This window comes from Amblyomma americanum, chromosome 7 (assembly GCF_052857255.1).
Source record: "Amblyomma americanum isolate KBUSLIRL-KWMA chromosome 7, ASM5285725v1, whole genome shotgun sequence".
Taxonomy (NCBI): Eukaryota; Metazoa; Arthropoda; class Arachnida; order Ixodida; family Ixodidae; genus Amblyomma; species Amblyomma americanum.
In genome coordinates this window covers 141,949,085-141,973,180 of record NC_135503.1, presented here as the reverse complement: position 1 = coordinate 141,973,180, position 24,096 = coordinate 141,949,085, and the positions used below count along the sequence as shown (strand labels likewise).

Genomic DNA, 24,096 nt, shown 5'->3' with positions numbered 1-24,096 from the left:
CCTTGGGGCTTCCCGGTAGTCTTGGTTCCAAAGAAAGACGATACATATCGACTTTGCGTGGACTACCGCAAGCTGAATGAGGTTACGAGGAAAGACGCCTACCCTCTACCCACCATTTCTTCCCTAGTGTCCAACCTAGGTGGGGCGAAGTACTTCACAACGCTCGATGCTAGCCGCGGATACTTTCAGGTTGAAATGAATGAGCGGGACAAGGAGAAAACTGCTTTCACTTGTCACAGAGGCCTTTTCCAGTTCAAGAGAATGTCTTTTGGTTTGGTAGGAGCACCCGCTACTTATCAGCGCCTAATGGACCGTGTTCTGGGAGATGCGAAGTGGCAACATGCGCTCGCGTACCTAGACGACATCGTGGTGTACTCGAAAACGTTCGAGGAACACCTGCGCCACTTGAGGGACGTCCTAGAGAGGCTGAGGTCCGCGGGAATCACTTTGAACCCGAAGAAGGCACAGATCGCCGCGACCCGAATAACACTGTTGGGGTTCACGATCGACAGAGGCCGCATTCTGCCGTGCGACGATAAGCTTGAGGCTTTGCTTAAGTTTCCGTCGCCCACAGATATAGCCGGACTCAGGCGCTTCCTGGGAATGGCGAACTTTTATCGCCAGTTCATCCCAGAGTGCGCAGCGCTGCAGGCGCCTTTGACAAAGCTTTTGAAGAAAGGCGAGCGCTGGAGTTGGGGTCACGAGCAAGAGGATGCACTGCGCAACCTCACCAAAGTGCTCGCTGACACGGCTGAGTTGCAGCTACCCGACCTAAACAGGGAGTTTGTGATTCAAACCGACGCAAGCGACCTGGGCTTAGGAGCAGTGTTGCTTCAGGAGCATGAAGGCTTTCTCCGTCCGGTAGCTTTCGCGAGCCGTTCGTTGACGCCGGCAGAGAGAAACTACTCGGTGACAGAGAAGGAATGTCTCGCGATAGTTTTTGCTCTGCGTAAGTTCGACTACTACGTCGATGGGGTGACATTTGTGATCGAGACGGATCACATGGCGCTCACCTGGCTGAGACGACTCAGCGAGCCGAGCGGCCGCCTAGCGCGTTGGTCCCTGTTGCTGCAGCGGTACGACTTCACCGTGCGCTACCGCAAAGGGAAAAACAACGCTGTGGCTGACGCACTCTCGCGAGCGCCTGTCCAGTGCGAGGAAGGTCACGCGACCGACCGCCCGACAGCCGGGGAGAGCGAGGGACTGACCCGAGCCGTAGCCCATGTAAGGAACGCGGACCAACCGTTGATCCAGGGCGAGAGCGTGAACCACGTGGACTACGCGAGTTCCGTGGGGATCGTGTTCAGCAGAAAGGAGCTGCTCGAAGCTCAGCAGAAGGATCCGTTTTGTCGAAAGGTGTTCGACGGGCTCCGGGAGCCGGGCGGCAGGGCCGCCGCGCACAAGGAGACAGCTGGTTTTGCTGTCGGTGCGGAGCGCTGGGAAACAGCTGGTAGTGCTGTGAGCGCGATGGATTCGTATCTGCTGGATTCCGACGGCGTCCTGCTGAGGTATATCACCTCCGAGAACGACACAAACGAGGCGTTCAAGGTGGTGATACCGCGAGTATTGAGAGCAGCACTGTTACGCTACTTTCACGACTCGTGCATCGCTGGGCATGCAAGCGGCCCCAAGACTTACACTAAGTTGTGTCGCTTTGCTACCTGGCTTGGCATGAAAAGGGACGTAATACGCTACGCCCGCTCGTGCCACGTGTGCCAACTTGTGAAGCCCCGAGGCGGACGACCACCCGGCCTCATGCACCCGATTAACAGCCAGACTCCCTGGCAAATCGCGGCGTGCGACATCATGGGACCGTATCCTATGACACCGAGTAGGAACAAGTTCTTGCTGGTGGCCACGGATCACTTCAGCAAGTGGGTTGAACTTTTCCCCCTTAGAAAGCTGACGGCACGAGTGATCATGGAGAAGCTGATGGACGTATTCACCAGGTTCGGTTTCCCAGAGCAGCTGATAACGGACAACGCGTCCTACTTCACTGCGAAGGTGTTCGTTGATTCGTGCGCTGCACTCGGCATTAAGCACAAGAAAACGACCACCTATCATGCTCAGTCGAACCCCACGGAACGAGTCAATCGCAACGTTAAGCACTTGCTTGTCGCGTACTCTGATAGGCACAAAGATTGGGACTCCTATCTGCCGGAGATCGCGTTTGCTTTGCGTTCGACCGTTAACCGCTCGACTGGGTATGCGCCGTGTTCTCTCAATCTGGGTAGAGAGCTGCTAAATCCGATGGACCGGATTCTATCGGACAGCAGGAAGACGCCAGTCGCTTCGTCAGCACGAGCTGAGTACGCGACGCAGCTGCGCGCTAAGATGACGGAGGCCTTACGCAAGGCTCGCCGCAACCTGAGCACCGCTAGGGCGCAGCAGAAAGCACAGTACGACCGCTCGCACCGGGATGTTCACTACGAAGTGGGCGATCTGGTGCTTCGACACCAGCACGTTCTCAGCGACGCTAGCAAACAGTTTGCGGCCTCGTTGGCGCCGAAATGGATCGGGCCGTTCCGCGTGCGAGAGAAACTTTCCTCGCTCGTTTACAGGCTCGAGGACTTGCGGTCGAAACCGACAGGCGGACCGGTGCACGTATGCGACCTGAAACGTTACGTGCAGCGAGATGAGTGGGTAGAGGACACAGCCCGACCCGCGCCGCAGTCGGATAACGAGATCTGCGATCAGCCGGCGAACCCCGCGTCCCGCTTTAACTTGCGCCCTAGGCAGAAACAGAATCTGCCTGCGCAGCCTAGAGCGAGGGCGCGAGCCGGCAGGCAGTCTCGTTAGATGCATGAACGTACGGGCCGCTCATGCCGATCAGTTGCACGCAAGACTGACTTGCGCTAACCCTCATGACTCTCGTGAGGGTCGAACAGCCACGCAGCACGCGCTGCGGGAGCTGGCTACATCTGTGTTGACCTTTTCCAGCGCAGATGGAAAAGAAGCAGGGCACATCGGAACGACACCGTTCCACTACCAGCCACCATCCAGCTTCGGCAACGCGCCGCGCCCAAGGCTCGACGCTACGCCCCGCCCGCGACCTGCAGTTGCCACCCTGGCCACCCCGGCTACCTGCCACAACGCATCGGAGCTGCCCACCCGTCGACTGTGCGCCACCGCCTGCGGGGCCTCATTACCACCGCAACCCTGGGTCCTCGCCTGCTGACCAGGTATGCCAGCGCAGCCCAACCGCGGCCTCAACCATAAAGCGCCGCAGCCCTGGCCCCTGAAGCCACCTGACCAAGTACCTCAGGGGCGCAGCCATGGACCTGGCCTCCAAGCCATCCCAGCCGGCGCCAAGGAGGCGGTCGACCGAATTCGCCGGAACGGCGCAGCCGCGCGCACTCGGAAGACCGTGAGAGGGAGCAAGATTCCAAGCGTCATCGTGCGGGAGGCCAAGCCCTCGGAGCGAAGCAGCTGATCGGCGGGGGCGTGGCGCGGCCGTCAACCGATGCACCGGCGGGAGCTGAAGAACTTCGATCCCAGGATGGCGGAGATCAAGTAATGTTGCCCCTGTTTCTGTGTTCGGGAGGCTTCTTAAGGAGGGGAGGATGTGGGATACACTGGTATCCCCTCCTCGTCCCCCGCGCCAGCGGCGACCGTGACCTACACGGGCGCGCTGGCCACCAGGAATGTGGAGAGAAGGCACCCCCGCGACTCTGCTCATTTCCGCCCCAGCACTGACGTGACGTCACGGCAGCGCGCTGCCTTCTGCGGAGAGGGTAGCACGCCTAAGCTTGACGGTAACGATTTGCTGCGAGGGAGGCAATGACCGAGGGGATAAAAAGGGGTGATCGCGCGGCGGGAAGGTCTCTCGCCGCCGGACCTGACCTAACTACCCCACGGACCCCTTCCGCTGCCCGCCGGCCCCCGAACACCAACGCCGGTCGACGTCAACGACTTGGTGAGCTACTGAACATCTATTTTACGGATAGAACATTCTTCCGCAGTGTGCTTTACCTCGCGTTAGGATAATAAACTATTTCCTAGCGTGCCCTGCCGTTGCCTATTTCGTCCGGACCTGCCGTGGCTGCGACTCTGCGCCACGGGTTGGGGAAACGTGTTGCGTGCTTAAATAACGCCTGCGTGTAGCTTGCACGGAAGCTCGCCTTCCCGGCCGGCTGGACGCAGAGTGACCCCATAGAATATGACGGCCGCCTTCCGACCTCATCTGCATGCTATAGAACCTCACGCGGTCGGACAGTTTCTTCAGCTTGTCTCACAGACCACCGTGTCGCTGTCACACGGTTAGAAAAATAAATCGATCAAACAAAAAATTAATCCTTAAATCACTAATCAACATAAAGAATGAGTCTATCCATCAGTTAATCTAATGAATCATCCAGTCAACCAAAAATCAGTATGCAGCGACCGATGCGAACGATGTTACCTATGACATTAGGCGTTTCTTTTGCCGACAATGTGGCATTCGAAGACGTCCTCTGTCAGTCTGTTTTAGGTTAGGATGACATGATCGAGCTGCACTGTATTGAAATAAAACAACAGTATTTTATCATATTAGATGGCTCATTGAAAAAAGTATACCGAGTCACAGCATCAGGCAGCAACAGCGTTTAGAGATGCAATAGTTGACGCTAGAAAAGTAGTCAAAACATTTTTCGAAGCAGTGTTTGGTAATTATTCTCACACATATATATATATATATATATATATATATATATATATATATATATATATATATATATATATATATATATATATATATATATATATGTATATATATATATATATATATATATATATATATATATATATATATATATATATATATATATATATATATGTATATATATATATATATATATATATATATATATATATATATATATATATATATATATATATATATATATATATTATGTATAACTTCTTCATACCTGGACGACGATGTGCAGAGGACGAAGTGTTTTTTTTTGAAAAACTAAGCTAGTGACCTTAAGAAGCGCTGAAATTACTAATATTTCAATTTCTCTACAATCTGCAGTAGCAGCACTAGAAAAATGAAACACAACGACTAACTATTAAGCGATACCATACGGAGCTCATCGAATCATTTGGCGGCGTCGGATGTCGCACTTAGGATGCGAAGCAAAAGGGAAAAAACTGGCCGTGAGCGGGATTCAAATCCATGACGGCGCCAGCAGATTAGCTTCGCTGACGTGTGCAATAGACACCGTCGACGCAGTTTTTGTCTTTGTTGCATAGAAAAACTGTCTAAAACCAAAAAAAACTCGAGGATATTTATGCCTCAAATCGCCGGACCCCATAATACCAGCCCCCCCAAAACTCCTGCATTTCACCACCGCCACAAACATCAAAATTATGGGAAGCACACACCTTCATCTATATAAGGCAGCCAGCTGGGAGGTTCTTCCAGCGCAGAGTACATACCGTGCATTAAAGCGCACTGCTCTCGGGTCACCGACTTCAGTGAACGTGGTTATTCCGCATGGCGGTCCATCATACGGCTCTTCCCATGACTTAATAGCCCCATCAACACAAAGAGATTCCGAGCCAATAACGCGGTTTTTCTCAACAGGCTGAAATATGATTCTGTACGGATTCATTTCGATGTCATCATTAAGATTTGGTTGTATTATGTTCAAGCACAACATAAGATCACGACACTGAATAAAACAGTGGTCAATAGCCTCTGGAGTAGTAGACAGGCGGCATTTCACCGTTCATGGCACAATCATCTGTTTAGCATGAAGCTTCGATGTTTTTACTTTAAAAGAAGAATGTTCTTGCAGCGGACTGAATGAAGATTTGCTTAACACGCTTTAAAACAGCGGTGCCAACAAAGACAGGTACCGATACCGATACAAGGGTATAGGGAACAACGACTCAGTAAGAGGCTAAGCCATCTGCCTTCTGGAGAAGCTATACGGGTATGTCAAGAAAAGCGCACAGTGAAGACACTGAAGGTGTCAGCAACCTCCTTCAGGAATCCCCATAGAGTCCCTCAGAAGCCTGTCCAGCCGGTGAGAACAGGAAACGCAAATGAGCACTCAGACGCCTGATAAGCACAGCTACTAGAAAGGAGTGGCTTGCTGTTTTTAAAAGGAAGTGGGGTCCCGTTCAAAGCACCACGCGAAGGTTCCAGATGTTCTGTGCTTTACCTGCACCTTCTCCCTCGCACAATGCTGAACTTGTGGGACGTAGGCAAGCTTTGAAAGCAAGATGCTAACGTACTTGTGCCTGAGCAAACACCGAAAGTTCTCGAACCATCCAAGCCTGGCACTGACGCCATCGGCGCAGCCACCCATCACGCGTGTTAAACAGCCAGTCCCTCGCGCTGTGCTTTGGATGTTTCTGTCTTCCTCACCTTCCGTTCGTGCGAAAGTCAGTACAAAATGAGCAAGCCGAAAAGTCCAAAAGCCGAAATTTCAACACATGGTTGCTTTACTGGGAACAAAACAAGGTGTTCGGAAAAGGCGGGAGATTTGAACCAGTCAAATAAATTGTCACTTGCGTGCATTCATCGCTGTCGCATTCTGTGGTGGGCCGGAAACCCAGCTTTTCTAAAATATTGTACTGTGAACGCTTGTGGGAAATTTTACGTTTCTACTCGGTGGCAGTAGATTGATTTACAAGTCGCTATTTTTTTTTTGCTTTTCACGCAGTCCCATTTATCGGAATGAAGGCTGAGTTTATGACTGTGGATGAAACTGCAATCACCTTCCAGCTAGCACCAGCTGAAGACGAACCTGGGGACATCAAGTAAGTCCTATGAGACGGAGTTAGATCGAGTTGGAAATTATGTCTGGGGCTGCCTGTGAAACCAAACGAAATTCTATTTTGGTCGGCCACTTGTACGTTACCTTAAGGTGTATGTTTTATTCGCCAGTCGCAGTGGCCGGGTTTGTCAAGTATGGAAGTATAACGCTGCTCATGACGAGATTATAAAAACGACACAAAACATTATAGTGTACTTGCAGTGAACGCACCTTGGTTTCTGGCTTTTTTTTCAGAACCGTGGCTCTTAAGACCATATAAAGGTGTGAAAAAAAGGCCCCAGATGTTCTAAAGAAATAGGGCGTATTGAATAACCGTCGATACAAAACTGAAATTCGCTACCTGCGCGTCCCGACAGACATGTACTCAAGCTCTTCGGAACAACACTTTTCAGTTCCATTCGTCGAAGGTTTTCCGCATTTTAAAACACTGCTGTAAGACTGGACACGGGCTTTAGAATATTCAGAGGCTGGAGCTCAACAAAGGAGACGACGAGAAGCGCCGAACATTGCGGAGCTCGAGAGCCGAACACTCCGAAGCTCGAGCCCCGAACGCTCGGTCGCTCGTGCGTGCTCTGGACTGAACGCGGTTTCTGTTCTGTGCCTTGACGGTTCGGCTGGTTGTTCGTGACGCTGTGCTTATTACAGTGCTGTGCTCTTATTACTGTGCTGTGCTATGGTGTGCTGTGTGAGCTGCATTAGTAGTGTGCTGTGTTCTTATTACAAGTGGTGGAGGTGCCAACGATCCCTCGCCCTGGAGCTTCGCACCCGCACATTGACTACCACCTCTGCAATGCCTGAGACCGTCACCCAAACCGCTTCACCGCTTCCGTCGGCTGTCTTCTGTTCCGGCGCCGCGCGGCAGTGTGACCCGACCATCTTCAGCGGCACAGATGACACGGATGTAGAGGATTGGTTGGCCTCCTATGAACGCGTAAGCGCACACAACAAGTGGGACGACAGCGTCAAGCTCACCACGTTATCTTTTATCTAAGCGACGTAGCCAATCTCTGGTTTCGAAACCACGAGGCTGACATCTCAAGCTGGGCAGCTCTAAAAGCCAGTCTGACAGAAGTCTTTGGCCGTCCCGCCGTGCGAATGCTTCGCGCCGAGCAACGCTTGCGAAGTCGGGCCAAAGCAAACCGGTGAAAACTTAACCAGTTATATAGAAGATGTCGTCGACCTCTGCAAGCGTGTCAACCCTTCTATGAGCGAGGCTGACAAGATCAGACACATTATGAAAGGCATTGAGGATGATGCCTTACAGATGCTCGTCGCCAAAGATCCCCAGACTGTCTCCGGTGTCATCGGCTACTGCCAAAGCTTCGATGAGCTGCGCAAACAACGCCTTTCTACCCGGCGTGCAGGCTTGCAGGAGGCCGCACTTTGCAGCTTGGCTCTGCCAGGGGACGGGGTTCTGGACCAACAGTCGCTCCTCCAGAGCATCCAGCAGTTTGTACGTGAGGAAGTCGCACGCCAGCTATCTTTGTCTACCTGCCCGCCTACGCCTGCGCCGTCGCTCACTCCCAACCTACAGCGTGTTATTGAGGAGCAGGTCGCTGAAGTCCTGCCACCTCCTTCTCAGCCACCCCTGATCGCGGCTCCTCTTACGTACGCCGATGCCGTGGTGCGGTCGCGGCCCTCACCTGCTGCCCCTGTCTACAGGCCACCTACCCGGCAGTTAGAACCCCAGCGACCTGCAACCCCACCTTACCGTCCGGTTGCCCGCCCCCGTTCACAGCCGCAGCCACTCAACCCCTGGCGCACACAAGACAACCGCCCTATTTGCTACGCCTGTGGCGTCGCTGGTCACGTTGCTCGTTTGTGTCGCAGTCGTGACCACCGTCCCTACGATTATAGGCGTGAGCCGACGTACGACCTTCCGCCGTCGTCCTCGCCTGCGTCACACTTGCCGCCTCCGGATTCTTCTTCTCCTAGTTACCATCCCCGCTCCCACCGCTCACCGTCTCCTGGTCGTCGTTCCCGTTCCCCAATGCTCCGTCGCCAACCCGCCGTCCACGCGGAAAACTAACCACCGCAGTTCCGGAGGCAAGAACTGCGTCACCAGCGGCTCACTCAAGACCTGTTTCTGCGCCTGCCAATATTATTACCGTTTTCGTTGAAGGAGTCGCCGTCGAAGCACTTGTTGACACTGGCGCAGCCGCTTCGGTTCTCAGTCACACCCTCTTTCACAGACTCAAAAAAGTGACGACGCCCCTTCTCCCGTTTCTCTCCGGACGGCCAGCGCTCAGGACATTCGACCGTTAGCCGCCTGCACCGCCCGCCTGCTCATCGGGAACGTTCCCTACACAATCGAGTTCATCGTCCTCGCCCGCTCCTCTCACGACGTTATCCTTGGCTGGGACTTCCTCTCCTCACATCACGCCGTTATTGATTGCGCCCGTGCTCAGCTTGACTTGTCGCCCTACAGTGACGCCCCCTTGGACGTAACCGGTGCTGCTGCCGCTACTGTGGTCATCTCAGAGGACACAGACGTTCCACCTTTCTCTTCAGTGCTGGTGCCTCTTTCTTGTGCTGCGCTCTCAGATGCAACAGTGACTTATACCCCCTCTTTACGATGCGCTGACCAGAAGTCTGTTTTGCTGCCTCATGCTGTGCTGCCAATTGTTCGTGGCTCCAGCGCTATTTATGTGGCCAACCCGTTCTCCTGCCCTACCACTTTACTCCGTGGCCAATCGCTTGGTAGCGTTGCCGTTCTCGATCCCGCCTCCGCATACCCCCTCGTCGATAGCGCGGCCGGCCTTCACGTCAGCGCCATTACGCCTGTTCCCATCACGAATCAGTCGTCTGTAGACATTTTTCACCTTTCCGTCGACGCCGTCCTGACGTCTACCCAACGAGACCAGCTTGTAGCCGTTCCGCAGCATTTTCAAGCTTCGTTTGACTACCAGCAACCTTCCTTGGGCCGCACCACCACCGTTACCCACTGTATTGACACTGGAACCCATGCCCCTTTGCGCCAACGTCCGTTCCGCGTGTCAGCCGCTGAGCGCAGCATTATTGACGCCCAGGTGAACGACATGCTCCAGCGTCACGTGATACAACCGTCGCACAGCCCGTGGGCATCGCCAGTGGTTCTGGTCAAGAAAAAAGACGGTTCCATCTGTTTCTGCGTGGACTACCGTCGTCAGAATAAGATTAAACGCAAGGACGTTTACCCTCTCCCCCGTATCGACGATGCCCTTGACTGCCTGCAGGGCTCTGAATTCTTTTCTTCATTGGACTTGCGCTCCGGTTACTGGCAGGTGCCGATGGCGGAAGCCGATCGCCCAAAAACTGCATTCGTCACACCCGACGGGCTCTATGAATTTAATGTCATGCCTTTCGGCCTCTGAAATGCACCCGCCACATTCGAGCGCATGATGGACAACATACTCCGCGGTCTCAAATGGCACACATGCCTTTGTTATCTAGACGACGTTGTAATCTTTTCCCCGGACTTTCCGTCTCACCTCCAGCGCCTCGAGACTGTTCTTCGCTGCCTGGCCGAAACTGGCCTCCAACTTAATTTGAAAAAGTGCCGCTTCGGAGCTCGGCAGCTCACCATTCTCGGTCATGTCGTATCGAAGGATGGCGTTCTCCTGGACCCGGCCAAGTTGCGAGCTGTGGCCGAATTTCCAAAGCCCACTTCTGTAAAAGACCTCGCAGCTTCGTCGGCCTCTGCTCCTACTTCCGCCGCTTTGTCCGCTATTTTGCCACTATCGTCGACCCCCTGAACAAGCTCCTTTCCACCCACGACCTTTCGGCCTGGTCGCCAGCCTGTGATGAAGCGTTTACGACACTCCATCGCCTCCTCACCACTTCACCAATTCCGCGTCACTTGGACCCTCGTTCTCTGATGGAACTCCACACCGATGCCAGTGGCGTCGGCCTCGGTGCCGTACTCGCTCATTGCAAGCAAGGCTTTGACGAATACGTTGTCGCTTACGCTAGCCGGACACTCACAAAAACTGAAGCCAACTATTCTGTCACCGAGAAGGAGTGTTTAGCCATCCTTTGGGCGATCGTCAAATTTCGCCCCTACCTGTAAGGGCGCCCTTTTGACGTTGTTACCGATCACCACGCCTTCTGCTGGCTGTCCTCTTTGAAAGATCCCTCTGGCCGACTGGCGCGATGGGCTCTGCGACTCCAAGAGTACGACATTCGCGTTATCTATCGTTCCGGCCGCAAACATGCCGATGCTGATGCCCTCTCACGTTCCCCTGTACCATCTGAGGCAGCGCCTTGTATATCCGCCCTGTCTTCTTTCAAGTTTGAGTTCGCTGATATGGATTCCGAGCAACGCAAAGACCCGTGGATCGCTTGCCTTTTTGATCTTCTATCTGGCCAATCGTCTCGACCCCCTTCCCGTGCTCTCCGTCGTCAGTCCCACCATTTCGCCATCCGAGACGAGCTCCTTTACCGCCGCAACTATCTCCCGGATGGTCGCAAGTGGCTTCTCGTCATTCCGACACATCTGCGCTCCTTCATTTGCTGTTCCTACCAAGATGATCCCCAGTGTGCCCATGCCGGATACTTGAAGACTTTCACCCGTCTACGACCGCGGTACTACTGGCGTGGGATGGCCCGTTACGTCCGCCAGTTCGTTCAGTCCTGCACCACATGCCAGCGACGAAAACATCCACCTCGTCGACCCGCCGCTCCTATGCAGCCGCTTCCTTGCCCAGTACAGCCCTTCGAACGTGTTGGAATCGACCTCTACGGCCCTCTTCCCAGCACATCAACCGGGAACCGCTGGATCATCGTTGCCATCGACCACCTTACACATTACGCTGAAACATCGCCTTTACCATCCGCTACAGCCCACGACGTTGCATCCTTCATTCTCCATCGCATCATTCTTCGCCATGGTGCGCCCAAAGAGCTGCTCAGTGATAGAGGTCCGGCCTTCCTCTCAGAAGTTGTCGAAGCTCTTTTTCACGAATGCAACGTTGTTCACAGCACCAGCTCCGCCTACCATCCCCAGACAAATGGCATGGTTGAGCGTTTCAATCGCACCCTCGGCGACATGCTGGCCATGTATATTGCTTCCGACCATTGTAACTGGGACCGCGTTCTCCCTTTTGTCACATACGCTTATAACTCCGCTGCTCAAGCCACCACCGGATTCTCTCCGTACTTTCTCCTGTACGGCCGTGAGCCTTCTTGCACAATGGACACCATTCTACCTTACCGCCCTGACGCTTCCGAATTTACAACTCTTTCTCAAGCCGCAACTTATGCCGAAGAATGCCGACAGCTTGCCCGGTCCTTCACTTCTCACGCCCAGCAGCAGCAGAAAAGCACCCGTGATCCCCCTGCACTTCCTCCCGCTTACCTTCCTGACTCTTTGGTCTAGCTCTGGGTACCCTCCTCAGGTTCCGGCCTTTCCTCCAAACTTGTTAGCAAGTACCAGGAACCCTACCGTATTCTTCAGCAGACATCCCCCGTCAATTACCTCATCGAACCCCTTACGCCATCTCCTGATCATCGCTGCCGAGGCCGCGAAATTGTCCACACGACCCGCCTCAAACCTTACTACGACCTCGCCGTCGTCACATCGCCCTAGGCCGCCAGGATGGCGCCCTTTCGCCCGGGGGGAATTGTAAGACTGGACACGGTCTTTAGAATCTTCAGAGGCTGGCGCTCAACGAAGAAGACGACGAGAATCGCCGAACATTGCGAAGCTCGAGCGCCGAACGCTCGGTCGCTCGTGCGTGCTCTGGACTGAACGCGGTTTCTGTTCTGTGCCTGGACGGTTCGGCTGGTTGTTCGTGACGCTGTGCTTATTACTGTGCTGTGCTCTTATTACTGTGGTGTGCTGTGGTGTGCTGTGTGTGCTGTATTAGTAGTGTGCTGTGTTCTTATTACACTGCGTATAACTTCATGCCCTGCTTCATACTCAGGCTATGCGTTGTTGTTCTTTGCTCTTTTCTTATATGCTTTCTTTAAGTCCAGCGGCACGCGTCCTTATCATTTTATTGGCTACGCGAAACAGCGTCAGAGCACTGTGGAAAATCGTGAACATGCTGGTCTTCTCCTACAATGTTCGAGGCGATTATCAGTGTATTCCGGCGACTTAAGTCAGAAGTTTGCCTCCGTCATTAAGGGATGCCCTTTCTGTTATCGTTAGCAACCGAGGAGTCCAGTATTTTTTAAGGAACAACTTGGGGCGAAACCCGAAACTTTAGAACACCTCCCGTCACGCCATCCCATAAGAGAGAAAAAGAAAACAAGGTTATATTTCATCAAGTGAGCGCCAGTCTTTGCCTCAGTGCCATCACACCTACATGGCAATATCGACGTAGCAAAACAATGCAAAAAATGTTACGTGAATTTTGCTTAAATAGATTCGCTTTCTGGTATCCTCGCATTGGTTGCTCATTTAGATTCCTTCAGAGCAAAGACGCACACACAGAAAATAACCGCACTCAATATTATACCGCGTTGACGTTGTGCTTGCCCTTGTCGAAACAAAGATCCTCAAGGCACGTATTTCGATCATAGAGAGGCACAGTTCAGTGCTCTAGATGACGGGTCACATACAACCTGTCACCTATAAACCGTCGACATGACTCTCAAGCCAACCGCAGCGGTGGCTCTAGATTTAATGTTCGGATGCTGAGCCCTATAGGTCGTGGGTTTGAAATCCGGTCGTGGCGAGCATATTTCGAGGGGGGACAAATGCAGAAACCCGTGTGCTGTGCGACGTTAGAGCACATTAAAACCCCGGCAGTCCACATTAAACCCGAACTCTTTCCTCGGCACCTTTGGTTTGGTTTATGGGGCTTTAACATCACAAAGCGACTCAGGCTATGAGGGACGCCGTAGTGAAGGGCTCCGGAAATTCGACCACCTGGGGTTCTTAAACGTACTCTGACATCGCACAGTACACGGGCCTCTATAATTTCGCCTCCATCGAAATTCCACCGCCGCGGCCGGGATCGAACCCTCGTCTTTCGGGTCAGCAGCCGAGCGCCATAACCACTGAGCCACCGCGGTGGCCCTACGGCACCTTTAACACGCCAAGTAAGTACATGCTGCTTTGGTAAAGAAAACCCCTCATACCGTACCGTCCCGTATCGTACTGTGCCATGCCGTACCATACCACAGCCTAACGTAATACTAAACCATAGCATACCCACCATACCACACCATGCTACACTCAAGTCGCCTTATGTCGCCGCGTCACAGTTGCCAAGGGTGACACACATGAAATGCTTTCAGATCCTTCTACGTGCTGGTAGAGAGGCACGATCATGGCAATCGCACGAAACGTTGTATCGACGGCTCCAGCAAAGTCGCAGACGGAGCCCTCAAGGAATGGACGGGAGGCACGCCGGACTACAACGAGTCGGTGGCCATGAACCTCTCCTTCTACATGGCAGCCAAGATGGCTCCTGACGAAGTGCGTAGCGGCAGAGGGTTCAGAGTGGGAGACGGCCTTTACTACGGCGGATACTACAACGCGCCCCTGGTTCCCGACTCCACATACAGCTGTGGCCTGGCCGCCGAGGTCGACTTCGAAGGCGTGAGATTGTTGTCGGCGTGGTTGACAATACATTCAAATTTTTCCATTAACAGCTCTACAGGTGTTATGCGAGAGCGGGTCGTCGTCTTCAGTGATGTCCTCCGCGCATAGTCAGAATAGTCTTGCCTGAAGATAGTGGGCGCCGAACGGCCAAAAGTAATGTTCATATCAGTGGCTAGGAGCTATAGTCAGAAATACTCTAAGGCCCCTTACTGTGTGTCTCCATAAACAATTTCTAAGACAGTCCATAGACTCCCTGTTAAGTCTATAGTATTTCCATCGAGAAATCCTGTAGTCTAATCTATAGACGGCCTATAGATTTATGGTCATACCCTTTTAGTAGATTTTTGACTATCGACAGTCTATAGAAAAATGTGCACTGAAAGTCAAATAGAGACGTGTCAATGAACAGTCTATAGACTATCTATACACTTATGGCCTTACACTTCCTCAAGATTTTTTGTCTATGAAGCCTGTCTGCAGACAATATTCTAGCGGTCCAGTAAACAGTTGTAGAGACTCTCTGCAGATATTCCGGAGAGTTACGGCCTGGTTAAACGCTAGACTTTTGTCTATAAAGAGTCTATAGACCACTGTCTACTAAACGTTCAGTAGACCTCGGTCTATAGACAGACAGTCTACCACCGTTGAAAAGTCACAACACGGCCGACACGAATGGCATGGCGATGCATATACTTACAAATTTTGTTTATTTCTAAGCTATCCAGGCTGGGAATGTTTAATACAAGCACCATAAAATGCACCACACTATACAAATAAATGCTGAAAGTAACGAACCGGCTAGTTTACTCAGAAGTATTCTTGCGGCCTGTTGTCTTCAGTCAGTCATACGAATGGCTATAGAGTCTATAAAATGTCTATACAAAATTTAGAGAGGATATTTTTAAGGGCAATCCGCCATGAACAATTAGGTTTTATGTTAAAATTTTTATTGTTCTTTCAGTTACGACTTAGACTGTTTGAAGTTAACTTTTATTTGATGAAAATGTATATTTACGGGCTATAACTTTAAACTTACTAACAGGAGACATATAGAGTAATGGCGCTGTATGAATTTTAGAATTATAGTGATTAGTGGCATGGAAGGTGCCTCTTGTAATAATAATGTAATGGTTTATCACGACTTTTCTACTAGACAGTGAGAAATGTTACACTAAAAAGTAAACAAGGAACAAGCTAAGAAATGAGATTTCAGTTGTTGTCAGTAGTGATCGCTGCTACTTTCGCTTTTCAGGATAGCAGCATTTCTTACCGACTCCTGCCTGGACCAGTCACTGGTGAACAACTTCATTGCCGCTTTTACAACACCAGTGCGCCGTAAATAAAACGATGAGGGAATGCATAGCTTTCAGATATTTTCACACTCTTTGTTCCAATAGATAAGGGCAGATTTTTGAATTAAAGAAACGACGAACATAATCTATGGCAGGAGGACTCCACGTAGTAGGGACGCCGCACGACCACATTTATAAAACTGACACAAATTCCTTATTACATCGACTACCGAACGTTATTTCTCACTTGTAGTTGTTGCAGCGTGCCCAAAAGATAATGAGGCTTCATGTGTACTGCAGATTTATTCAACTAAAATGCAGTGGAACTGTGTTATTTCGGAGAATACGAAAGAAAATACTTCTGATGCATGTGTAGTGTAGTACATGTACGCATAATAGAGAAATAACTGAAAACCATAAAATACGGATACTTCATACAACGAGATTGTTTCCCTTAGTGGCTTGCAGAAGGAAAAATGCCATTTGGAAAGTGTCAGTGTATACGCTGGAGCCAGAATATTTTACCTGGTTTTTCAAAACCTCCACTAAAATCTAATCTAGCCTACGCGCGAAATGGACAAATGAAGCCCCGTGTGCGAAACCAGGACCTTCAATAGAGAGCTTTATGTTTTCTTTTTGCGTTGTATTGTCCGCGCAGGAACATATTGTAGCCTGCACTGATAAAAGTTCAAAAGAAACTTTCTAGGGCGATTTGCTAAACGATGCTAAAGGGGTTCATGGGTTCAACATCATCAACATCATTCAGCACAACTTCCAGTCCCAGGATCGAAGTTACGTTTACGGTGGGGCGAAAGCATCGCCCGCTGCATTCCAAGTAGTCATCCCCTCTGCCAGCCGCACATTTTCCTATTCACCTGACGGGGCGTTCGCCGCCCCCGGAGTAGCTTCTCTTCCTACGGAAACCACGTGGTTACCTCGCCATCGTGTTAGGTCGCCACTAGTTTTATCTTTTTTGTTGCGTTTTACATACCCTCTTGATATCTGCTAGGAGGATGTCGTTAACCCTTAACATACAGCACTCGGAAATATTCTCTCTCGATTTCAGTGCGGAAACAACAGCCCGTCGGTAGTTCGTCAACACCGACTGCAGTCACTATTTGCGTGCTCATCCTTATGGCGGCAGCCTTTGGTGCATTTGGTACGTTCTCACAATTTCTTATTTTTGTTTCGTGTTCTCCGGAAGTGACGAGCAGCATCACCAGGCCACTCACATTCTATTGCAGGAAGTGGCGGAAAAAATAATCGGAAAACTTTCGCGCTCCTTCCCTCACAAGGCTGCGGTGGCTGCAAGTGACGGTAAGCTTTTCATAATTGCCTTAACCATTAAGAAATTTATAGCGAAGGTTTGTTAGTAACCGCATAAATATAATAAATATACTTGACATGTAATATATTGACGTCTACTTTATATAAAATATAGGCATAAGCTATTGGAACATTTATCATTTTGCATCAGAAATTATAACACTGTACAAAACAGCGGCAAGTTATCATTATTTGTCACCTTTTAAGTGGCTGCATCAATGCACCGAGCTCATGTAATCTGTAATGAAAGCATTTGGTCTATAAGGTTTAACAATCCGAAGCGACTCAGTGGAGGTCTGCGAATAATTTCGACCACAAGAAGTTCTTTAACTTACACTGACATCGAACAGTACACGGGCCTCTGACATTATTGTTCTCTTGTTATTGTTAACCTCTGCTGAAAATCGTTTTGGGAAAGGTGCCTTCGCCTTCAAATCCCGCCACGGTTAGGTTAAACAGGCAATTCAAGTAAAAAAAGGGCCACAGGTCGGCTGTACCACAGAAGATGGATTCCATTTATTTGACGGCGAATCAATTCGCCGACCCGTCAAAGCAAATGTTTAGTCAAAGGCCCTTTTTTCTCAGCGTTTCTTCTTAGTGAGAGCCGAGCACCATGCCGGAGAAAAGCTTGTACCTATTAGAAAACCGGTGGTTATCCGCTGGCACTGGGGATCGAACCCCGCACCTACAGCACGGTCGCTCAAAGATGGCCGCCTTTACCACTGAGGCAGTGACGGACGAAAAAACTATTCTAAACGGAGATCACTTATTGTCGTGGCGTGCACTGACCCTCACGAATGTATTGTTTCTAATGCTCCAAATGTTTCATCGGCGCCCGCAGCGACTAGCCTGTGGATAGTTGAGGAAAATGATGGATTGGATTTTGCCCCGCCGCGGTGGCTCAGTGGTTAGGGCGCTCGACTACTGATCCGGAGTTCCCGGGTTCGAACCCGACCGCGGCGGCTGCGTTTTTATGGAGGAAAAACGCTAAGGCGCCCGTGTGCTGTGCGATGTCAGTGCACGTTAAAGATCCCCAGGTGGTCGAAATTATTCCGGAGCCCTCCACTACGGACCTATTTGTTCCTCTCTTCTTTCACTCCCTCCTTTATCCCTTCCCTTACGGCGCGGTTCAGGTGTCCAACGATATATGAGACAGATACTGCGCCATTTCCTTTCCACCAAAAACCAATTATTATTATTATTATTTTGAGATGGAAGAGATCAGAGGCGCCGGAAGCGAGACGACCTCGAAGCCTCTGCGGATGTTGGCCTGCGACGGCCTTAAGACCGAGTTCCTCGTGAGTGATACATTGCTTGTTCCGGAGAGGGGCAAGGAAACATGCTTTGAACTGTTTTCAGCCACAACAACCAGCACGTGTCACAAATATATTCTTGCCGAAATCGATGCACGGAAAAATTCACGATATTAGCTTTGCTTCGATGAAAGCGAGAGTTCTATGCTGCTGACAGTAAATTTCAAGTACTGGTGAGAGCTTTTCAAAGTTTCAGCGAGACAGGAATGTGGAATTTTCAGTTAATCGAGATAATAACATTGATTACGAATATTACTTTTGGTTACATTATTAGCAGCAGCAGTATTAGTACAGTTTACGTTGGTGAAGTAAGTGCATACATGGTTAATCTTTTTCTCGCTTAGCGCTTTCATTAGGACTAATGAAAAGCACTCGACTGGATTTTGTTTTCTTTTGTGTTCTCTGTCGATTTGGTGACGACACTACTACTTCGCTGTGAGTGATTTTGTGAATTTTCCAAGTTGGAGATAAGAGTCTTTGAAATGTATTGTAAATTTGATTCAGAATCAGCCCAAGGTCCCCCAGTATCCAACAATAGAAGCACAGAGGACTGAGAACAAGATCAGAAATCGCTACAGAAATTTATTCGCTTGTGAGTGCATCTTATTTATGGCTTTAAGAAAGCGACAAAATTCTACGGAAAATCAAGAAGTGCGCAAAACAGTTGTCATTTGAGCAAGCGTCCAGTGCACTCCTTTGTCTTGTGTTACGTTTTTTTAGCCGTCTGCACCTTCCGAACATGCTGCCCGAACTGACCCAGCTTTGCGCATGCATGTACTGTGGCAGTGAGAAAAACTAAAATGACTGGGATCAAGCACGCTGCATAGTTGCACTGTCCACTCGATGCGCTCCTCAATCAAACGGCGTCACACATGCAGAGATTACAGGTAAATGGACTTGCCTGAAGGGGTCAACATTAGTAACCAGAGGGTATTCCTCTGTCTTAAACCACAGCTCACTTAAGTAGAGAAAAATGGCAGCCGACAAAAGGCAGTCTGTATGATTTAGCAACTTTATAGTCCTGCGTGCAATAAACGAAAGAAAAAGAAACAGGCCGAATAAAAGTAGTTCCTGGAATCTGAAATAAATATTTCATGCAACCTTGCTGGTTATTGCAGTTCCTTTACCAAAGATGGCAGCAAGTGTTTCTTTGTGGGCGTTCTCCTCTTCACTGTTGTTCTGTGTGGCGGAAGCGGATGGTTTCTAGCCGTTATTACATTTACTGCTTGTCTTCGCCATCAGAAACGGCTCCTAGCACTAAAGAATTCTCTAACCAAGAAAGTAAAGAACTCAAATCAATAGTGAGAGTCGATACCGCGACAGCTTTGTTTGCAACTGTAATGGTGGGCCTTCCTTCAACGAGCTAAAATGCGCAATACAACTTCTGAAACAAAAACCTGAAACCATTAAAGGGCAGAGATAAAAGATTAACGTGGAGGTCTTGAGGAACTTAACTGACGTGCGTTTCTCCTTAAAGCACAGCATACCCGGACGCGAAACATCCGCACTGCGAAAACTAATTTTCATGGTGCATGTCTTCCAGATGACCACTGCCGCGTGAAGCTCAAGCCAATCCCTGGTGTCTTGTACTCAGACTACATCAACGCGAACTATATTGATGTGAGTATGTAAGAACAGATCATAGCTGAAGTGTAGGCTCATTTCTAAAGTGTTCGCTATTTTTTTCCTGTAGGGCTACTGCAGGCCAAAGCGGTACATCGCCACTCAAGGTACAACCTCGTCAATAATAACAACTATTGTGCAGTAACAACAGTCATAAAGAGCGAGCGATCGTCGATAGAAGAGCGGTCCCTAATGACACTTTGCCCAAATTGACCAAAGCATCCAATATTTTAGATGCGATAGATTCCGGGCGAAAAATTAGTGTATCAGCAAAGTACACGGGACGGGGGAAAATTAATCATACACTAATGAATTTCGATGTTCTAGAAATCATACAAAACTTCTTTAACATAGTGAAATATCTCTTCCAGGTCCTAAGCCTCACACCGTAGGCGACTTCTGGCGCATGGTTTGGCAGGAGAACGTGTGCAAGATCATCATGCTAACAGGCATCGTCGAAAACGGCAAGGTAGGTTCGATTTTGCTTGATCATAACTAGATAATTATCGGCTTTGGCTAGTTGTCCGTTGGAGAGTAGCCTTTTACAGCAGGCAATAAGCTCTAAGCGCGGCTGTCGTTACATGGCTGTCACCCCTCCTTGTTGTTTAATTTTGGAAGGTACTAGCCGATTCCACAGTCAATCTGGTGTTATACGCTTGAAACCTGACCATTCTTTCCTTTGTATCTGCTCACATTTGACATTGGTGTTTGTAACTAGAAAGAGTTTGTTCCGAAGAAGCAAGTGTCGCAAATTGTTTGTGCTCTTTGCACGGTTGTGAGTCGTTTTCCACTTCAGAAGAAAGAATGCCTAGCCTTCAATGATTTGCTCAGGCAAGTTAGAAGCTGGAACGGCGAGTTTGATATCCTCTGCACCACCGCAGACCAAGTGTGAGAAGTACTGGCCCGAGAAGACGGCTATTTACGGTGAGATCCAGGTGCACTTCATCGCCGAGGAGCAGTTCCTGGACTACGTGATCCACCAGTTATACATCAAGTTGGCGGACACGACGCGTGAAGTCAAGCACTTCCACTTGACTTCGTGGCCCGATCACGGGGTGCCCCTTTACCCGAACACGGTGCTCACCTTCCGCAGGAAGGTCAACCAGTACAGGACATTCAACGAGGCCTCCGTGGTGGTTCATTGCAGGTAAGCAAACGAAATGGACCCCAGACGTTTCATTTTCCATGCGGCAGATAAAGTCGTGATCATACCTCTACCACCCTGCCCAAACAGTGACCACTACCATGTCTACCTGTTTCACATTGCCACGGATGGCGCACTATCAAGAGCGGCCGCTCCCTCAGTCATGCTGCTCATAAGCCAGAAAGTTCAGCTGGATCATACTGCCGCTCAGCGGAATGGTTAATACTTAAATGATTTTCCTCTATATCACCTTGTGCGTTCGATTTTATCGCACATTTTCGACACGCAGGGTGAGTTAGCTGGCTTAGGCTTGCCAGACGAGCCTCGAATATTCTCCAATGATCCCAACAATGGTAAACCGCGTCTTGGGTTCCGGGATTGTTCCCAACAACTTCACGCATCCTATTTGGAAATTTCCTGAGTCGTCTTTAAACTAGGCCTGAATGAGAGCCACAGCCAATTATGCGACAGTTGCCAGAGGCGCATGTCGCTGTCGCCATCGTCGTCGCTGCCGCGTAGGTGGCCTCTTTGCTTCCGCAGCTTTCGCTTGGAGCTTTGCATTAGAAAAGTGGAGAGCCCTTAACATTAGGAGCTCATACCCCTCTAGAACTTTTGCTGCCAAAGTTTTTGAATATCCTCTTGTTGTCCTGCCTGGCGTCGCCATTCAGTGAGGATATATAGCCAGAAGCCGTATTCTCGGCCGCGTCAAAGCCCACGACGCTAGTGACTCAGTACCAGCTGGAGAGTTTTACAGCGGAAGCTGTAATAGCTTCGTACAAGCCATTGAGTAGAATGAATTTAGGGGGACAACGGCAGCTGTGTAACGCGTTTTTGTAAGTTAACTCCACCGCCGCGTGCCTCAAATCGTGATTGATGTATCCACTGACCCTAGGATCCAGCTATGCGCATTTCCTTTTCCTTTCAGCCGCCGCCTCAAAGGCAACCACGTGAAAAAACACGGCGTGAGCAGCTCGCGTCCTCGCCTCCGCGCGGCACCCCGTGTGATTCCGACGCCGATGGCTCTCGTGGGATGTGGGATGGCGGCACCGTCGGTAGTGATGGCACAAGTGTCGCAGATCTTGCTCGTGGTTGACCCATCGGAATAGCGCTTTCGCACTAATATAGTTAACTTGTAGCCCGCTCTGAGACAGAAATGCTTTCGCATTCAGAGCACATTGCTAGTCTTAAGTGCCTTCCGTAATTTTATTTTTTATGTCACCAGGGCCCGGATTACGGAACTCGCTCCGACCGCTCTACAATTGAGAGCGCTCTAAAATGCCCGCTCCTATTGGTCGCCGGCGCCATTTTGAAAAGTTGCGTCACGGGAAGCTGCAATGGCGTCACGGACAAGAAAAAACGCATGACGTTGAACACCTAATTATGCCCGCGGTTTTAGACTGTTTTTTGCGACCGCGAAGAGTCGGTCTACAGAGTTTTAGAGGGAAAATGGCGGCGGCGTCGTCTGCTGTTTATTGGTGGCGGAGGCGGCAACGTCGGCGCCAGCAACGACGAAGGACGGTGTACGAGGACGAGCTGTTCCGTCGGTTATTTCGACTCGATAAGGAGAAAGTGGAGTGGTTGTGCGGCGAACTTGCAGACGAACTGCGAGGCGTACGGACGAGCGTTTTGTCGGTGCGGCGGCAGGTGCTGTGCGCTCCGTTTTTTTTTACCTCCGGGGGCTTTCAAGTGTGCGTCGGCAACGAGCAGACCGTCGGCCTCGCACAACCGACGGTGAGCAAGTGCGTGCGGCGTGTGGCTGAGGCCATCTGCAAAGTCGGCGCACAGAAGGGATGGGTGCGTTTCCCGGCGCACCCCGAGGAAAAAGCGGCAGCGAAGGCGACCTTCCTTCCCCGCGGCACCATCCCAGGCGTCGTCGGCTGCGTCGACGGCCCGCTGATTGCCATAAAAGCGCCGCGGGGAGACCCAGCAAACCGGGCAGCATTCTGGAGCCGCAAAGGATACTATGCGATGAACACCATGATCGTGAGTAGACTGGCTTTCTGACCGCATGGGTTCGAAAGCCGCGACCTCGACAGTGGAAGTTCACGTCCAAGATTGTCTGCCTGTGTTTCTCGCAGATCTGCGACGCAGACATGAAGATCCTTGCGGTCGACCCTCGCTGCCCGGGGTCTTGTCACGATGCCTTTTCTTGGCGCTACTCACGGCTGCGTCGGAAGGTGGAGCACGGGCTGCTGGAGGATGGAGAGTTTCTTCTGGGTAAGCAGCACTTCGACAGCACGTATTAAGCTACAGCAGTGGCTCATACCTAAAAGAGGCGGGTTATAACATGGATGACATGCAACAATATGATGTATCGTATTTATTTTTGTGTATTTACTGTTACTGCAGGTGCAGAGGCACAAGAAACATTGTTATAAAGTGAATCGTATTTCAAGCGTAAAACATCAAGGCAGAAGAGGTGCGCACATCGTTATTGTCGTGTAAGATATCACAGTACATCATTAACCTAGAAGGCTGTGCTTACAGAGGTACCCCTTGGTCATGAATATTCTGCATGCCTATGAATTCTGGTTCAGCATACTGGCTTTGAGCTGCTTGATATGAATCATTTATTACATAGGCAACAACACACTTCACTGCAAATTTTGGTCGTGCAGGAGACAGTGGATATCCACTGGAGCCGTGGCTGCTCACACCAATGTCAGGGCATCCTGGTGCAAACACTGCAGAAGGGCAGTACAACGCAGCACACGCCTCAATGCGATGTGTTGTGGAACGCTGCATTGGTGTTCTCAAAAGCCGCTTCCGGTGCCTTCAAAGGTACCGGACACTCCACTACGAGCCGGAGCGGGCGGTGGTCATCATTGCAGCGTGTGCTGCGTTGCACAACATCTGTCTTGAAGAAGCCCTGGCTGCAGACGAAGACGACACTACTGATGACCCTGACAACAATGGACCACCTCTGCTTGCCGGGTACTTGGCGGGGACAGGATCCCGCATGACCTACCTGCGTGGTAGAGCCATGCGAGACCGTATAATTGGCCTCTTTGGCACAACCCGTCCGCAGAGGCAAGCACACCTGCAGATGGTGCGGCGACAGCAGCAGCGGCAGCAGCAGCAACAGCAGCACCAC

General features: G+C 50.5%; 1 pseudogene; it reads left to right on the top strand.

Annotated features, from left to right (window-relative positions):
- The window catches only part of LOC144098120 (receptor-type tyrosine-protein phosphatase epsilon-like), a 66,797-nt pseudogene that overhangs the window by 26,671 nt on the left and 16,030 nt on the right, over nt 1-24,096 (top strand).